Here is a 13,989-nt window from a genome sequence, read left to right on the forward strand (position 1 = left end):
CCATGCTGGCTGAAGCGTGATGCATTGCAGCTCCCATAGACACTAGCGCCAGAGTTCCCTCTAGTAAGTATTGTAGGAAACTCTATGCCCTCCGAGACCTCATTGCAGATCTGGCACTGTGGTAGGCCCTCGAGAAATAACTACTGTTCGCTTTCTTTCCTCGACCGGCACTCGACTGCAGACTCTCGACTGCAGGCAACGAGCCGTTAGATGGCGCGCGCATGCACACTGCCAGGCGATCGCGTAATCTCCAAACTTATGATCGCGACTGTACATTTCTTCTTCTTGATTTCGTCTGTAAGATGTCCTTAACACCCGTTTGTCCTTGACCCACTCTGCTCTCTCTTGTCCCTTAAAGGCCAACTCCGGCGATTTTTCGAGGTCGATGGATCTCAATGACACTCGCTGGGTACGTTCCTTTGCACGTTTCCGTCATTTATGCCAAATTACAGGCTTGAGAAATGCGCAGATTGTTTGCAAATGAATTTTAAAGATTGGCTGCAAACGCCCTCCTGGCTTCCCACAATTATTGGCAACATTGCGTCTGTGACGTGAGTATTGGGGAGGCGGCGGAAGTGACGCAGACGAGGGCACCGCTAACTTCGGCGCTTCGGCTGCTACAGCGAGCGTCTGCTGTGCACAAGGCGACAGACAGCGTTGGTTTGGCCGGCGCTTCGCTGGTCGTCCCGGCTGTCACAGTTTTCATACTCCGCGCCGGCGTGACTGGCATGCCTTGCACGACTTCCGGTTCGTTCGTAACAACATCTACGTCATACGTAGACAGTACACTCGTTTGGGTTTCGGTTTCGGTGTTGCGCTTTTTTGCTTATTTAAAATTATTCTCCAATTTGCCGAGTATTTCTGCTATCAGGTCCGTAAGAGGAGCGTCTCAGGAACATAAAAGCACCATTACTTTGATATGGCCAAAAAATCGCCGGAGTTGGCCTTTAAGGTTACACCTATCATTTTCCTTTCCATTTCTCGCTGCGTCTTCCTCAATTTAAGTTGAACCTTCCTTGTAAGGTTTCGCTCTGTAGGTAAGTAGCGGTAAGGTGCAGCTGTTATATACCTTCCTCTTGAGGGATAGTGGTAAACTACCATTAATGATTTGAGAATGCTTGCCGAGTGTGCTCCATCCCATTCTTATTCTTCTAGTTACTTCAGTCTCTTGGTTCGGCTCCGCGAACCATGAGCTAAGTAGACATACCTGTCCTAAGTAGACGCCCCATGACGTCATCATGTGACGTTATGTAGTGACATCATCGTGTAACGCTGAGATGACGTCATGATGAAATCACCAGCTTTGGTGAGCTTGTGACGTCATGATGAAATCACCAGCTTTGGTGAGCTGTGACGTCATTATGACGTCACATGATGCCGCCACAATGTGGCGCCATCGCTCGCTCGGAAGGTGTCACTCGGGTACTTTTCCCACGCGGACGCACGTCGAACATTTTTGTACGAGGACAGTCGCCTCAAAATCAAGGACGTGTGCCATTTACAGCTCCGCTGTGAAATAATTTATCTCGAACCACCCTTTCATTTCGCCGCTTTGTCTGTAGTTTTAATTCTACCTTTGTTCGTGTTTTTTGTGCGCTGTAAGTAAGCCGTGATCATTAATTGCCCAACGTCGCGAAGTGTCGCTTCCGTGAAACCCTGGTCTTGAACGAGCGCTCAGCGAACGTCCGCCCGCAGAGAGAGAGAGAGGAGAGAGAGAGAGAGAGATAAGTGTAACGAGGAAAGGCATGGATGTTAAGGGGAACGTAAATATCCGGTTTGCTACCCTGCACTGGGGAAAGGGTAAGGGGAGGTCTCAGTACGGGCTGGTTGGTAAGGGGAGACAGAGAAGTAAGAAAGAGAAGAATGAGAGAGGGAAGGAGATAAGTAGAAACACACACAAACGGGAATCTCATAATCGTTTAACAAGGAGGGTCACTCGCAAAAACTTCAGCAGCGCCTTCATCGCTTTCTGTTGTGAAGCTCGAGCTTTCCGGCATTCCTAGATGGATTGCCCTTATACATATATATGACACCACGACAATGATGAGGGTGAGCGCAAGGCGGCGGACTAGGAATCCGTATAGCGATTGCGTTGAAGTGCGAGCACTGGAGCGGAGAGAAATTGTGAAATAACTCTCTGCAGGGCCGCAGGGCGTTTGGCAAGTTTTGTTTGATTGGAGAGACGGCCCACATGGCGCTCACCAGCCAATCAATGAATAGCGTCAGGCACGTGAAAAGAAAATGCTGGGCTGTCATTCTTTGCTTTAGCTTTGCTATGACGTCAAGCGTTGAGCGGAACAATGGGCAGCGATTCTCGCATGCTATGCAGGAAGTAAAACCCGTGACTGCTTCTCGCCTTTGGCGAAGGGGCAAACGAAATCGCAAGGGTCGGCGTGATCTCGGCGTGCGACGCTATTTGATTTTCGAGACTATCGCCTCAAGGAGATTTCCCCGCGGGCCTCGTGTCCAAACTAAGGCACGTGGCCAAACCGCCACTTGCTCCTCCGTGCCGCTTGCGTGTGTTGTTGGTACTAGTGTCGGGTACTTGGGTGCGCTTGCAAAACAATAGAGGCAACTGTGTGGAAGATGATGCAACCATACGCATAAAAATAATAAGGCGATGTCAAGGATTGAAACTCGACAAGTAGCAAAATGCGAAGACGCAGCGAAAGCGCATTGTCGTTCTTGTATGATCTTTCCTTTCTTTTTTTCTTTCTTTTTCTTTTTTTTATTGCGAGGAAACGAAAACACGCCGCTTTCAAGCGTTCGTGCGTCCCTCTTGACGCTGTCTTCTTCGACTGCGACGGCAGAAAAGAGCCCTCCAGTCAGAAAGCCGGCGTTTTGTCTGCTTACTTGTTTTCCTCTTCGCGAGGAATCCCAGACACTCGCTTTTTTTTTTTCGTTGACCCACTTTGCGCAATAGGAGTAATTGTCGTGTGCGTGCCATGTTAGAACAGGCGTCCGTACATTCATTGCAATATTACGAGCAGCTTTCAAGCACATAACACGCTTTAAGTTATCGAAGGAGCCTTTATTTGTGCCTGAAAGATATACAGAATATTAGCTTAATGAATAGTTTAGATCATGGTGGTATTAGTTTTCGAACCTCACCTATGTTCACCTCTGCCACACCTCACACCTAATAAATAATGTATCTAAGTATACAATAATGAGTAATTACGTGATTTACTGTAGTTATCGTGATTCGTCGCTTGCGAATGTTTTCCAACAATTGCTTTATTGCGCGCGAGCATTCTTTTTGAGAGCACAGTGTTCGCCCACAGCTTCAGAATGTAGCGAAAACAAACGCCAGTTTTTTTTTTGTTTCTTTGTTTGTTTGTTTTTCCCCGGATGTGCTGTTACGTCTCATGTGCACGTAAACTCTTAAGACATGCCGTGGACTTAAGATTAATTTTCAAGGCATAAGCCTATTTGGCGCCCACATGTATTATTCAAGCGTCCGACAATCTTTAACACTCCTTTTCCGCTAAGGGAAAAGATAAACTGTGCGGAAGCGCGGCTGGCGCATGTTTCTCTTCGCTTTCGGCGAAGTTCGTTAACGTCACATTGAATGAGACGTATACAGTAACTTCATACAGCAGGCCGAGCTGCAGCTACATATGGCGTGGTTACGAAAACTCGACCCATCGAGGAAGCTGCAAGTTCCATCGCACCTCTCTCGGCGTGACGCAACTTTACTGTGCTGCCTGTGGTTACAAGCGGCTTTCACGAAAGGATACTCCTTTCGCATACGAATGACAGACGCCTACAGATGTGACTCATGCAACAGTGGCGAGAAGATAGAACATCTGCTGTGTTTTTGTGATCGCTTTGTGAGTGAACGCGACGCTCTTCGCGCTGCGCTGAAGAAACTAGACTGCAGCAGAGAGTTTTCTGAAGAGAAGATCCTTGGATCGTGGCCCTACGCGTCGCAGGCCCGTAAAGCGATGCATGCTTTGATGCTCTTCTTAAGACCAACCGGGTTAGGGGATCGCTCGTAGGCGTGCAGTGGACAGGCGCACAATGTACACCGACAGTGTTTTCTTCCCTCTTCTTTCTATCTCTTAATCCCTTCCCCCCAGTGTAGGGTAGCAAACTGGACGCGCGTCTGGTTGACCTCCCTGCCTTTCATTCCTTTTCCTCCTCCTCCTCCTAATCCAGTGCGTTTAAAATTAAAGGCACACTGAAGAGAAAAACTATTCTTCTCGTATTAGCAAATTGGAATTTCACAATACCGAAAGTACCACCCTTGACTAGAGAAGATGCTTGGTAACCGAGGAAGCGCGCAAGAAGAAAATACAGGTGGCGACGCCACGTTAAAGTTCGCCGTGACGTCATAGGCTTTGACGACATCTGCTAGGGCCTACGTAATCGTTCGTCGCTAAAAATGATTTAGATTGGGCTCTAAGGGACACTGTCTTAACATATAGAGGGGAGCGATGGGGAAACAAAGAGGAAAGGGAGGTTAACCAAGCACTGGCTCGGTTGGCTACCCTATACACGTGGGGTGGGGGAAAGGAGGAATAACAGAAAGGATAGAGGTGAAAGAACAAGAGGAAAAAGAAATGAACAGTTAGTGTGAACACACACATCCCGAACTCGCGCAGTAAGTTCCCGGACAGACCGTTTCAGAAAATTTCATTGAACCAATGAGGCCCAAATTCACAAAAAGACTTTAAAATTCGTGACGTCACACTGACGTTAACGTTCTGAAGGTTCGGCGCGAAATTCAAGCATGCAACCTTGGCCTTCATTTCCTTTTCTAATAACTAACCTTTCATGGCGATATTAATGACAATACAGTTCTGAAAGGATAATTATCTGTCTAAATTGATTTAGTGTTTCACTTTAGTGTCCTTTTAAAGCACTCCCTCGGTGAGTATATCGCAGTCTTCACCGCTTTTTCACGTTAAACCGGCTTACACACACACACACACACTCATATATATATATATATATATATATATATATATATAGATATATATATATATATATATATATATATATATATATATATATATATATATATTAATATATATATATATATTACAATAAGTATTCACTGGACTTTTCTTTGACAAACAATTTCTGCCTCATAATGTCTTGTCAATACATCGATCGCGATTTTGGCACGGAATACGCATACGCCAGAATTTTATTTAGTTGGCACGGGCCGCGATGTCCTCGCTGAATGAGATCTCATATATGCGCACCATGAGTGCGGAGTTTCTGGGCACCCTATTCGGATATGTTAAAGTCGCGCCTGTGCATGCCTTTCAATTCTTGGGGGAAATGGGCTGAGCAAACATATAAACGCCGCAACTCTGCATCTGTGTACATAGAAGGACTTCGCTCGACTCGGCCATGGCGGAGGGCTCAGTGAGCGTTAATTAAAACAGTATGCAGCGACATAACATGCCGGCGCACCGCTACTTCCGGGCCCTTATTTACAAAAACTTGTGCATGTAGAAATCCAGTTTTTGTTTTGAGTGTCAGGAACTCAGTTTGTAGAATGCAAAGGACAGGGCCCGCATTAAGAGAACGTATTATTCCCGCCAGCATTCTTTGCGGCGAAATGAAAGTGCGAACTAAAAAAATATTGCAACGGTGGGGCTAAAATTCAATACTTCTTTTTTTGTCTCAATGAAAACGAGAAGTTCTTGGATGAAAATATTAAAATATTAAAGTTATTATTAAAGTTCTTAATGGTCTGAATTGCATTGGCTTTTCGGCGTATTTTTACATGCACCATATTAGTGTGTTACCAATATCTAAACATAGGGCAAAATGGAGTTTTTGCGAAATGCAGGCTTTTATTTTGAAAAGGCCTGAGCGCATCGCAGGGGCTCGAATAAACTTTTGCAAAATAGCAAGTTTTAAGGACATTTATGCAAAAATAATTCCACGTTTTCTTCCGGGACTGCCTTTGGAAAAGATTTCCTTGAAAAGCGATAATTTTATCATTTTTTCCTCGCTGTGTATAAGGCTAAGACACCGTAGAAGTATTTTGTGAAAATGTTTTTTAATGAAACCAAGATGTTTATGCAGCGCTAAAACGCAAATACATAAAGAACAGATGAAATCGTTGATTTATGGCACTCCGTTTTCCGCCGTTTAGCGAAACTGAAATTGCCTTCCCGTGCCCAAAATCTTTCTTCCACTCAAAATAGCGAAAGTGCGGCCGATCTAATACACGTGTTTTTGGTAATTTTTTATTGATAGTAGATATTGGTCGAGCGCCACGGTTGGGAAAGTTGGCGGAAAACGACCGAATTTACAGTGTGCCGTGGCTTTCTCGCTGTCAACTCCTGCTGACTGCCATGTCTGCATTCTGCACTTGTAAAAATCGAACACCGCCGTAAATCCTGCGGCCATCGTTTATCGCCTAAGAAACAGATTGAACAACTGGCCATTTAGCGAGCGAGCAAATACGACGCACGGTCTCATGGACTATGTCGTTGTCTGTCTTGTACGGCGCATCATTCGCGCTGTTCTCAAGTTGTGGCAATAAACCAACCAGCCCAGCTTCGTATAACCTTCACAACGAGTCTGGTGGATTGGTTGCTTTTTCGGGAGCTTTTTAAGCAAGACCACGTTTGAGGTCACGTAGAATTACCCTTGCTATCTTGAGAGATTCGTTTCAAGAAAGTCGCTGCACACGAGGCAAAAGGTGGCTCATCTCCTTGAATAGAGTGAAATTGCCGCCCGGATGTCCCCTGTCCCAAAGCACTCGTGAACTTTTTTTTTTTTTTTCTCTGTGGAAATTTTTTTTCAACGTCTGCTGCAGCAGGGCGTTTGCCTGGACAGCGCTTGCAGCACGCTACAGGCGCCAGTGCCGCAGTCTGTACACCTCACTGCCACAGCTCACGAAGTGTTAATAGTAATTGCTGGGGTTTTACATACCAAAACCACGAGTTGATTAGGAGGGACGCCGAGGGCTCCGGAAATTTCGACCACCTGTGGTTCTTTAACCTGCCCCTAAGTCTAAGTATGCACGGGCCACCAGCATTTCGCCTCCATCGAAATGAGGACGCCGCGACCGGGATTTGATCCCGGGACCTTCGGTTCAGTAGTCGAGCACCGTAACCGCTAGACTACCATGGCGAGTGCTCACGAAGTGGGTGGGACATACTAGCAATCAAATTGTCCGTGTGTGCCAAGCATGTGACGTCATTGCCACGGAAAAGGCAAGGCTGAGTTTTGCGTCTTAAAGTACAGAATTAGGACAAGTTGGGGCTTCATACTTACGAAAATAACGCGATAAACGCGGAGGCTATATAGTCGTGTCGTGTTCTTCGTCCCATCTGAACATCCCGCTATTATTCGTCAGCACTGTGCAATGTGCAGGGCGTTATGGCGTTACAGAGACTATCGCGATACTTCTGCGCCCAAATGTGCTCACCTTGCGGTTGATGTACAATTTCACGGAAATAGATGGCAAAAAAAAATATCGGGCGTGCAAATCCTATGATATTGAGCACAGTTTCGATATGCACCCTTGAAGAAGGGTAATGGCATCCTGTAATCCTGAGAGCTGTTATTTTTCTTTTTTATCGAAACGCGAGCGATCTGGTATTTCCTTAAAACAGTTTGCTGAATAAGAGTAAACCGCTCGTGCAGTCTTTGCGACGAAGCGTGTTGCTCCCCTGGGTCAACGGAATGAGAGTGCTGGCTTGTCTTAATAAAGCGGTCTTATTAATGCCCTGCGAGACAAAGTAGAAGAAAAGGCAAGAAAGCGGATCAAAATTTAAGCTATACAATATTCACTCATGTTCTCGTGGAAAAGAGAGAAATATAGGTTAGAAAAAAAAAGAAGATAAGAAAGAGGTCTCAAGCTTAAACACGCTCGCTGCAGAGAAATGTTTGCAGACAATCGCAGGTGGTCGTATATCGGAGTCACCTGAATTTCCTATTCTGAACCAGGCTGTCCGGGGCACTTTTGTTCTGTTCATCTAACTTTTATCTCCTAACGCCTTGCACCATCACAAAAGCTCTCCGGCAGCGCAGAAATGGCGCCTTTTATTGCGGCGATATCAATTGCGATGCCGACACTCCAGGTGCATTTTCGCCGCCGTCACGGCCATCATCGAGCGAGGAAATCGTTATTTCGCTCCTCTATGGTCGCCGTACTCTCCCATAGTGTTCGTGAGCGAGGAGAAAGACCGAGGGCAAGGAGGAGCCCACGTGCCGTGTGTTGGTGGTCATGTGATACGCCACGGGTTCCGCGGCAAGCATGCAAGGACGACCCGAGAAGAATCGTGGCTTAATGCGCGCGGTCTTCTCGCGCGCCATCCACGGAGGTACACACCGCTTGCGATCACCTGCTTGAATGCTTTTGCCATGATGCCTAATTTTTTTTTCTTGATGATAGTCTTGATGATATTCACGTGGAGTTTGCTTTCAGCTTTCGTTTGATTGTTGTCTTTCCTCATTGGCGCCAACTGTTTGAGGTCACGTGCTTGAGACGTGGTCGCGCTGTCCCCGTAGCAGTGTTTTACGTGCAAGACGAGAGCGCGATTCTCCTTCTCTTATCCGAGTTCAGCTCCTGGTGCAATTGTTTGGGAGAAATGCAGCTTCACCTGATATGTCGGAGGGAAACAGCGCCAAAGACGAAAGACCAGGCAGAGAGAGACACATACAACAGCGCTGACTTTCTTTCTCTGCCTGGTTTTTCGTCTTTCGCGCTGCTTCCTTCCAACACGTCGTACCAACAGGTCCAAGCAACCACTTTAGCTTCACCTGAAATTTTGATGCATACTGTCCGAATGTAACTGTATAAAGAATTATATATGCAGGTATACGTATATACTTTTTGCAATACCCTATCGTCATTATGATTTCCAGCCTATTTTACGTCCATTGCAGGACGAAGGCTTCTCCCAGTGATCTTAAGATTACCCTATCTCGTACTAGCGGATCCTGCGAACATCTGAACTTCGTCGCTCCATATAACGTTCCGCCGTACTTGGCTGCGTTTCCGATCCCTTTGTGTTCATTCGTTCACTCTAACTGGCCGCCGCTAAACTGTACTTCGCATTACGTGACCTGCCCAGGTCCCCGTTTTTCTCTGAATGTCAACCGTAGATATCGCCTACCCCTGTTTGTTCTCTAATCCACTCTGCTCTCTTCCTATTCCTTAATGTTACGCTTGTAATTTTTTCGTTCCGTCGCTCGTTGCGTGGTTCTTTACTTCTTTCCGAGTTTCTTGGTTATCCTCCAAGTTCCCGCCCCATATGTTACCTATTGGCAATATACAATGGTTCTACGTTTTACGCTTTAGGGACAGCGGTAAATTGCCTGTCTTGATATGGAAATGTCCGCCGCAATCGCTCCAACCCATCTTTATTATTCCGTGAATTTCCTCTTCATCAGCAGACTCCCCTGTCAGTAATTGACCTAGCTATACATACTCTTGTACAGACTCGCCCCGCCACGGTGGACTAGTGGTTATGGCGCTTGACTGCTGACCCGAAGGTCGCGGGATCAAATCCCGGCCGCGGCGGCTGCATTTTCGATGGAGGCGAAAATGTTTGAGGCCCGTGTACATAGATTTAGTGCACCTTAAGGAACCCCAGGTGGTTGAAATTTCCGGAGCCCTCAACTACGGCGTCTGTCATAATCATATCGTGGTTTTGGGACGTTAAACCACAGATATTATTATCTTGTACAGACTCCATACTCTTGTACGGACTCTCTATTTTGCCAGGCTATTGAACATTATCGTTGCGTTCGCACAATTATATTTAGGGCTACTTTAGTACTTTCTAGGTTGATGTATTCGATCATTTTTAGGGGCGAAGCTCCTTAAGGCGGCACCCGTTCGTCCCTCGTAGTCGTAGTAGTAGTAGTAGTGCGTAACCAGTCGTAACGCTAGTACCAGATCTTGACCTCCAAGGTGGTGCCGGGGGGAAGATATTTCCTGTGCGTTGTTGAACAATAAAAAATTCGCAGCGTGCGCGTTAACTAAAAGCCGAATTCTGCTGTCTCTCATTCCCATTAGCAGCCATTGGCATGTCCCAGTAGGAACGTGAGTAGAAGTAGAAGTGTAAGTGTTAGCTAAAAGCCGACTTCTTCTGTCTCTCATTCCCATTAGCAGCCATTGTTTACCTCCAAGGTAGTGCCTGGTGAGATTTCTCCTGTGCGTGATTAAACAATAAAAATTTCGTTCAAAACGCCGTTGATTGATGAAATAAACCAACGAAAGACGCCAGATGTTTTCTAAAAGCAAAACGAAAGAACGTCAGATGTTTCTAAAGCAAAACGAAAAGACGCCAGCTGCTAAACGAAAGACGCCAGATGTTTTCTAAAGCAATGATTTTCTAAACAATGAAAATTCACAGCGTACATGTAAAATTAAAGTGAGCTGCAAGTCGTCATGACTCATCGAACCTTTATTATAAACGCGCCCGATCTCACGTTGGTGATGATGTACTGGGCAGAATTCACGGAAGATTCACGGTTTACCGATGAACCTCCGCAGCTTCGCCCACTCATCATCATTCACTCCGTGGATATGCTGTGATTTTTTGTAATTCGTCACCATCATTGCTGAAGAGCACTATGTCATTAGCAAATAATAGCTTGCTAAGGTATTTTCCGTTAATCTTTATTTCTAACTCTTGCCTATCTAATCGTTTGAACACTTCTTCTAAGCATGCAGCGAACGACATTGGGGAGATCGTATCTGCTTGTTTGACAGCTTTTTCAGTCGCAATTATTTTTCTTTTTCTTTCTTTTTGTGGAGAAGCAAGGTAGCTGTGGAGTCGTTGTGGATATCGGATAAGGCGTTTAGGCTGTATATGTTTCAAGTATTCCTTGTTGACGTAGTGCTCTAAAGACGGCTGGTATCTCTGTTGAGTTGAATCTCATTTCGTATTCTACGAAAGCTATATAAAGAGGTTTGTTGTACTCCGCAGATTTCTCAATTACCTAATTGATTACATGGCTGCTATCCCGAAACCGGCTTGCTCTCTAGGTTGGTTAATGTCGAGTGTTTCGCTCATTATGTGTACAAAATATTTCGAATATACTTTCAAGGTACGGACAATAAGCTGATTGACCTATAATTATTCATGTCTTTTATGTGTCCTTTCATAATTTCGCATTTTCCACAGAAATATGCCTTCTGATTCCGTTTATTCCTGCAGGTTCTTATAGTTCACTCTACGCTCGTGCTTAAGCGAAAAGGTTCCGCTAAAGTATAAATATAGGCCCGTATTAACGAAGGAGAATAAACGAAAGAGGAAAAAAAACTGACAGGTAAGCTTTGAGAAGTTATTTGAGTGCAAGAGCGGCTGGTTATTCTCTATGGGAGTGACGGGATGAAGGGACGGAAAAAGAATAAGAAGTACTCTGCACACTGTGGAGTTGTTTGGGAGACCAGACTCTTGCCAGTTGTGGCAGCGAAAAGATTGTGAACGTGGTGGGCCACCCAATAAAAATAAATGTACTTATCAAACAGGAATTGCATCCCCGGATGGACAATATGCCGTTAAGCGTGTTAATTCGAACACGCTTAACCGCACAGTCTAGTATATCACGGTGTACAACTTAAGAGAGAGGGAGAGAGTAAGGGCACAATACGCAGAGAGCTACGTCAACCAGAAGAGCGTCTGGTTTGCTACGTTAAACAGCGCTAACGGTAACAGGAGGAAGAAAAGCGGGAGCACTGCGCGCACGCAGGAATACCTACAGGATATTTGAGATGGACGGCACAGCTCAAGAGCTTCACTAGCGTACGAATAACGTTTTACGCCAGTGACGGAAGCGGCATTTGCTTGGGTAACTTCAAGCTTCTCTTTCGTCTTCGAATGATGGTGTTCACGCACAACGTTGTCCTGCTTCTATAGCCCTCAAACGTCCAGAGTTGCAGCCCATGTACGAGGACACCGACGTCGCTAGTCTTCCGTACATTTACAATGAGTTTCTTTAATGTGGTAGTCGTGCGTGGGCACAAGAAGAAAGCCGGAATTTTCCGCAACAAAGGAATAGGTGAATACTCGCCTCGCCAAGCTGCAATACAATAAAAGCACAGAGCGTATACTGCAATTATATGTTAAGTTATACACGCGACAAGATAGCCTTAAAAGAAACGAAAAAAAAAAAGAGTCTCTGAAGCTTTCGTCAGAGAAGGCCGCCTTGACAGCTCAACACATTGCACAAGTTCGATGTTGTTTTACAAAGATGCAACCAAATGTAGAGAATGTATGAGTATTACAGCTGAACATTCTTTCTCCCTTCTCGCACTTACAGCGTGTGTTTTGCCGTCCTAATCACGGTAGTACACGCGCACCGTCGTCACCTCGTTTGGCGAACCAAAGTTCCGGGTTTGTCGTCGACTTCGCTTACCGCGCACATTTTCACCGCGCCTTTCTCTACGAGTCGGAGAACTCCGGGGACGAGCTAAATTACCCCGTCGGCCGAGCTAATTAATGGAGAGTGCCGCTTCGCACGACCGCAGTTCCTGCACCAAACGTTGTCCTCGCTGACCACACCTATACATAACACAAAAAGAAGACCAGGCTGCCAAAAACGGAGATACGCGCGCGATGCCTTGCGCTCCTGGAGACAAAAGATCAGGACCGCCCACAGCTCGATTGTCTCCACGGAGGCGGACCGGGGCGCCTCCTTTAGAGTTCTAGTCTGTTAGTACTTCCGCACGACGGCCTCCTCCTGGGCTCCTTCTAGGTCACGCTAACTGCCCCGTCAGCGACAAGTACAGCAGACAAACGTGCTGAACTGGTCATGTATCAATACCTCTCGGAATCCAGGCGCAGGCGTGCACCCCTGTTCCACGTTGAAAGGAAGGCACACTACACGCCCGTCACGTTTACTTCCTCCCCTTTTTACTCTGCAGCGCTAATTTATTTAGTTTCTTTTTAACACGAAAGTGTTTTATGCCGCGGTCCACCACGGCTCCACTGACGCATTTCCGTCGCGAATATGACGTTGTAAAATATAAAGACTAACATATGGCAAAGAAAAAAAACTACAAAGTTCCGTCACCGGGAGTCGAACTTGCGACCCCTCGATCCCCAGCGTGCAGCACGAAACGTTTCCACCACGACGGCACAGTAACGGCGTGCTATTTTTATACACCATTTGCCGTTGGCGGTACTCAGAGATCGGTAGCACATCAGCGTGTTTTTGTTATCCCTATCGAGATGGCGCGAATGGCTCAAAGGGCGCGCTTTAAAGGTCGTCGCCCCACGCGTTCAGATGACCGTGCGCCTTTACAGGGCGTGGTCGCTCCTGCGCGCGCGCTTATCTTGTATACGTCTTGCGCTTTCACCGCAAGTTTGCATTGAAGTCACAGAGAGCACGAAGGTCACTTCGCTCACTTCGGCGGCTGCTTTTGCGAAAGGAACAAATAAGTTACAACTGTGACAGTTCGCGCTCATCCTGTGTATACTTGAGCGTTCGTTTCGTGCGTCCTCCTTTGTATTTGAACAGCGCGCTTTAACTGTCAAGCTGTGACAGTTGTTAGTTCGCGCTCATCCTGTGTATGTTCGTTCCGTGCGTCCTTTCTGCTTAGAGCAGCGCGTTGCAAGTTTCGAGCTGCTTGCCGTTCTTCGCGTGACATTACAACTTGTTGCTATAGCAGTCATTCCTTCGCCCTCGGGGCGAAACAATGCACAACAAACGCTCAACTACGTCGGTGAAGACACGTTTTACTTTCGTGTTGTACCGATTCCTATGACAGAGAGATCAGCCATGTTTTTTTTTCTTTTTGGCGTTTTCTTCCATCCTCAACTATTTCTCGCTTTGAGGGAAGCGCAGGTTTCTAGAGATCGGTGCCCGACTGCTAAGTTCGCATATATATATATATATATATATATATATATATATATATATATATATATATATATATATATATATATATATATATATATATATATATATATATATATATATATATACACGCTAACAAACATAAAAGAATATTGCGTAAAAAGAAGAACGTCAGACTAAGTACAGAAGAGCCGTGGT

The 13,989-nt window shown here is 45.9% G+C and overlaps 1 protein-coding gene across 2 annotated transcripts in view; it reads left to right on the forward strand.

The window, feature by feature from the left end:
* LOC119400835 (uncharacterized) overlaps positions 1 to 13,989 on the forward strand; it is a 210,695-nt gene that overhangs the window by 169,496 nt on the left and 27,210 nt on the right. The window contains exon 3 of one of the 2 annotated variants that reach the window (XM_037667758.2): positions 11,148 to 11,259. The exons of the other annotated variant lie outside the window; for it this stretch is intronic. The gene's annotated coding sequence lies outside the window, so the exon portion shown is untranslated. The remainder of the gene's footprint in view (positions 1 to 11,147; positions 11,260 to 13,989) is intronic. 2 annotated transcript variants of the gene reach the window in all.

Source organism: Rhipicephalus sanguineus, chromosome 1, assembly GCF_013339695.2.
Source record: "Rhipicephalus sanguineus isolate Rsan-2018 chromosome 1, BIME_Rsan_1.4, whole genome shotgun sequence".
NCBI lineage: Eukaryota > Metazoa > Arthropoda > Arachnida > Ixodida > Ixodidae > Rhipicephalus > Rhipicephalus sanguineus.